This window comes from Amia ocellicauda, chromosome 16 (assembly GCF_036373705.1).
Source record: "Amia ocellicauda isolate fAmiCal2 chromosome 16, fAmiCal2.hap1, whole genome shotgun sequence".
Classification (NCBI taxonomy): Eukaryota; Metazoa; Chordata; class Actinopteri; order Amiiformes; family Amiidae; genus Amia; species Amia ocellicauda.
The window spans coordinates 6,876,204-6,882,203 of NC_089865.1; positions in this window are offsets into that span (position 1 = coordinate 6,876,204).

Below are 6,000 nucleotides of genomic sequence, written 5' to 3' on the forward strand. Positions count from 1 at the left end.
AGTGAGTAGGATTATGTTTTAAAGCAAAGGTAAAGCAGAGCACACAGTCAAACACCAGAGTACTCAAAAGCACAGTAATTTAGTTGATGGTCAAATACAACATACATGATCATTTCAAAACATCACAAAATAAGCAACTGTGTCTTTAACACTGGTCACTGTACTGTATTCATTTGCATAAAAATAAACAATAGTTACATTTTAGTTTATTATAAAAGACTTGATTAGTATATAAGTAGGAGCATAACTGATATTTTCCAAATGGTAATGCAGCTATACCAGCTATGGCAGCTTTACACAGAAAAAAATAAAATAAACCTTATAAACATACAATTACTATCAAATACTGTTCCAATGCCCCAAAATATAATCCCTTTTTACTATCAAGATATGAAAATAAAGAGTCTACAAAATACATTAAATGAAACACAAAGTGCAATTGCCACTTGGCGCTGGTTTTTTCTTCTCCACCTGCAATAAGGGATACGATAATTGATGGCTTTTAGTTAAACAGCCCTGAAAGCCTGCAGGTGAAAAATGACTTTAGCTGACAGTGCTACCAGCTGACCAAGGACTCCAGGATCATAAATTCAAAATGCTGTATGCCACGGTTGTGCATTTATCATCTCCATTGTTATTCAGCCTGTTCCTTGATTACTTCATTGAGACAAAATGTAAAGCTTTTAAAGCGGTAGTTAGGACCTATTTGTAATAACATAAACAGAACTGTGCAAAAATAACTGTTTTCTTTTCTTTTTCTTTTTTGGTAAGGACATTAAAGGCAGGGGAATTGTCCTATCATCACAGACAATTGCTCCATTGGAGTTACCAGTGTCCTGTGGGGTACATCCACCCCTGCTGATTTTCTCTCCCTTACCAATGTGGAAGCCAATATAATTGGTCATGTCATATGGACCCCTGCCAAAATTCTGAACTTGAAGAGGCAGATTGTGAACATTGAAGATGAATTCCCCATTTAACAGAGCACTCAGGTGGCCATCTTAATGTGTCATGCCATTAGCAAGCTTGTCAGTGTAATTTTAATACGCCAGCTATACAAATATTTTGAATCAGTAGAGCAACATTACAGAACACATTTTTTAAATAAAATGTATAAAACAATGCAATTGAAATGTCTGCTTTACAAACCAAATGAAGATTAAATAGTGGCTTGGGAGTTTTTAGCTCACAGCAGCCGGCTATATATATATATATATATATATATATATATATATATACACTCACCTAAAGGATTATTAGGAACACCATACTAATACTGTGTTAATTCTACGTGGCATTGATTCAACAAGGTGCTGAAAGCATTCTTTAGAAATGTTGGCCCATATTGATAGGATAGCATCTTGCAGTTGATGGAGATTTGTGGGATGCACATCCAGGGCACGAAGCTCCCGTTCCACCACATCCCAAAGATGCTCTATTGGGTTGAGATCTGGTGACTGTGGGGGCCAGTGTAGTACAGTGAACTCATTGTCATGTTCAAGAAACCAATTTGAAATGATTCGACCTTTGTGACATGGTGCATTATCCTGCTGGAAGTAGCCATCAGAGGATGGGTACATGGTGGTCATAAAGGGATGGACATGGTCAGAAACAATGCTCAGGTAGGCCGTGGCATTTAAACGATGCCCAATTGGCACTAAGGGGCCTAAAGTGTGCCAAGAAAACATCCCCCACACCATTACACCACCACCAGCAGCCTGCACAGTGGTAACAAGGCATGATGGATCCATGTTCTCATTCTGTTTACGCCAAATTCTGACTCTACCATCTGAATGTCTCAACAGAAATCGAGACTCATCAGACCAGGCAACATTTTTCCAGTCTTCAACTGTCCAATTTTGGTGAGCTTGTGCAAATTGTAGCCTCTTTTTCCTATTAGTAGTGGAGATGAGTGGTACCCGGTGGGGTCTTCTGCTGTTGTAGCCCATCCGCCTCAAGGTTGTACGTGTTGTGGCTTCACAAATGCTTTGCTGCATACCTCGGTTGTAACGAGTGGTTATTTCAGTCAAAGTTGCTCTTCTATCAGCTTGAATCAGTCGGCCCATTCTCCTCTGACCTCTAGCATCAACAAGGCATTTTCGCCCACAGGACTGCCGCATACTGGATGTTTTTCCCTTTTCACACCATTCTTTGTAAACCCTAGAAATGGTTGTGCGTGAAAATCCCAGTAACTGAGCAGATTGTGAAATACTCAGACCGGCCTGTCTGGCACCAACAACCATGCCACGCTCAAAATTGCTTAAATCACCTTTCTTTCCCATTCAGACATTCAGTTTGGAGTTCAGGAGATTGTCTTGACCAGGACCACACCCCTAAATGCATTGAAGCAACTGCCATGTGATTGGTTGGTTAGATAATTGCATTAATGAGAAATTGAACAGGTGTTCCTAATAATCCTTTAGGTGAGTGTATATATATATATATATATTGAGATAGCACTGTGGGAATTTCTCTCAACGCATAACACTCTGCATTTAATCTTTGAAACCATGCACCTTAAAGGAAACTCGGCAAACAGGACTCACACCGCGTTATAACATGTTCAATTCTTGTGTCTCAGAAATCCATAAAATAATGAGTTTGGGGAGCTTATAGTGTTTTAAACAGATTTAATTTGGTTCTTTGTCTATTGTTAAAATAATCTCCTTCTGAAAAATCCCCACTTCAGATAAATCACCTATTACTTCAATAATTGTACTTTAAACCACAGACAAATAACTAGTGCCTTTGATTTTTGCATTTTGTTTAAATGTATTTATAGTTCATATTGTTGTAAAATTTTCAATTAAGTCTGGCATATACTTGACATCCATCATGATTTAGTACAAGAGACTTTCGTTTGGCAATGTAAACATTAAATTAAAGGTCTATATTATGGCATCTACAAATGCTTTTATGTAACCACTATTTACATTTTGTATGCTTTATGTTTAGGGTCCATTTTGTGTATATTTTTCAATTTGTTGGTTAATGTCAGAAAAATCAACAACCCACTGACAATCAGAACAATTTCTCAAATTAGCTAAGAATTCAAATGAGATGTGTGTCCATTGTGTGTGTCCATAAAAACATTATGCTATTGCTTTTTTTTGTGTGAGAAATATTGATCACAGAGGACGTTGTGCATAGCTGGAGTAAGTCAATTAAACAACATACAAAGCTGGGTTTGGCTCTGCTACTGTAACTTGAAAAAAAGTACTCTGATGAACATGAAGCAAAGCAAATATTGTAATGACTGAAGGGCATATTTCCTTTCATATTTCATTGGGGATTTTCCAAAGAGAATCTTTATTTTCTAATTGAAAAGACCCTGACACATGACATCCACCAACATTAGACAGATATATAGTACAGACTGTGATTTGTAACCACTTGTTTTCTTAATTTCAAATCAAAGTTAATCTGCTATTGTTAAATATGTTGTGGGTGTTTGAATAGTTCTCTGTTGTATATAATATTTCCCAGTAATGTGCAGTAACTGAAGAGTGTAGTTTTTACAAGTTTATTTTTTGATTTTCTAAAACCACACACTAAACAAACATGATGTGAGCTTGTTTTTTCAGGGAATTAAGTGAAATTATTATAACAAGCAACGTTGTTAACAAAAGATTACAGACTTAAAGTGATGTAGAACAATTAAGTTACGGAAAACCTATCAATTTACATACAATACTTGAATACTCAAGTTTATTCCATATATGTAGGAAACAAATTGAAATTATGCTGATTCAGGTTGAAACAGATTTGCAATCACCATTTTTTAACAGGAAAACAAACAATATAGATTATACATATTTAAATATATTGTGCAGAAAACAGAATTAGATATATATTATTCTAGGGCTGGTACATTGATTCTTATAAGAATTAATATAGTATGATGTAAAATCATAGGTTAAACTTTTATACTTTAATTCCATGAGTTAAAAATAATGGAATGTAAACCTAGGCACATGGTTTGTCATACTTATTTTGACAGTTTTCTTTGGATTTCTTGTTTTTGCAAACTGCTTTAGATGGGTGTTTAAGTATTTATTTTCTTGCTGTGAGCCAAACCACCAAACAGGAAGAGTTCAAGTAACACTTAAATTGCGTTGTATATCCAAGAAATTATGTAATTTCTTGTTTTCTTTGATCATGAACGCATGTTAATCAATGCCACTTATTAGGGGTTTTTGGTTTGTATAAACTATTTAATTCAACTAAATGAACAGGTATCTGTACTTACTACATATAACAGGACAATTAACCACAAGTCATTATGGTTATGTGTACAATTAAACATCCATTTACATAGAACAGTACAATTAGTGTTTCAAAATAATGATATCTAACCACATACCAAACTGCACTATTTTAAGTAAGTGCGAAATGGATAGTGCCAACATTTCCATTTTCATTAGGTGTTCCCTTTAAGAAGTATGAATTACCTTATAATTTGACCTCATAAAAAAGCTTCAGAGCATCCAGACAACTAAGAATAATTATTTCCTCAATGGCTTATAAACAGTTTTTGTATAAAATGCTCTCTTGTAATTGTAGGTATCAAGCTTTGAAGGTATGGAAAATAATGATTTCCATAACATGAGTAGGTGTTAAAACTTAATGCGTACTTGAACTCAGATCTCACCAAGATAAGTAATACCTACCTTGACAGTAACCTAATGTGATCCATCTGAATATGAATACTCCATCTGCATCTCCAATCTCTTTTTCCATAGATAAACTTCTGCCTGGTACCGATGGCTGAAGTGTGATGCTGGCTTCAGGGATAAACCATAGTGTAGTTCAGCATCAACAGGACAACCTAGGTAAAGTAGATTACATCTCTGAGGTCAAGTGGGCAACTTCAATCCATTATGTTTAATCGACTAGCCCATCAAGAGGGCTCGACAGAAGCAATCCCCTCCGTCCCCTACTTCGCTCAGCCCTCTTTACCCTTGCTTCAACTTTACTTTCTTTTCTACTGTGCATCAGGACCCCTACAAGAATATTTTCATCTCAACCACAGCCAGTTGCTGCTCCTCTCTGCTGCTTCAGATATGTTCTTCACTGTCTGGCCAAACCCCGGATCACTGAATCCAATATCTCGGAAAGAACGGGTTGTGGAGTATGCCACAAATCCTCGACAGACCACATCCACAACGGAAACCTGGACTCTCCATCCTTGCAGTTCCACTTCAACGGCAAGTTGAGCCCCGAAGTCTCTTCCTCTCATACTTGTCATCAGCAGCATCCTCCCATGGCACTCTTCCTTCTACCAGGTGAACAAGGTGGAAATATAAGACGTTGATCAACATCTGCCAGCATTTTCCAATCTCTATCAGCTTTCAGTTGTCCTAGATGTGACCTCCCCTGGTCATAGACATGTTGTCTTATGCATTCAATGTTTTGATGGGACCAGTGGCAGCTTATTGATCATGCTATGCTTTTCCTCCAACGCTGAGGCCAAACATCGCAGTACTTGGTCATGACATCAAGCAAACCATCCTTAACAGAGACCCACTATACATCCCATCAAAATGTGTCTTAATGTGATGAACACAGAGGACAAGAGGAATCATCTCCTATCCAAAGACTGTGGTTCATTCTAGCAGGTGAACAAGGGGTGAGGAAACAGGACAATGTCTGGTTGAAGATTAGTGGTGGTAATTTCAGGTTTAAATATAAGAAGTTGATCGACATCTGCCAGCACTTTCCAATCTCTAGCAGCTTTCAGTTGTCCTAGATGTGACCTCCCCTGGTCATAGACATGTCTTATGCATTTAATGTTTTGATGGGACCAGTGGCAGCTTAATGATCATGTTATACTTTTCCTGCAACGCTGAGGCCAAACATCACAGTACTTTGTCATGATGCCAAGTAAACCGTCCTTAACAGAGACCCACTATACATCCCATCAAAATGTGTCTTAAAGTAGCTGGTGATGAACACAGAGGAAACGAGAGATCCTCTCCTATCCAGAGGCTTAGGTTCTGT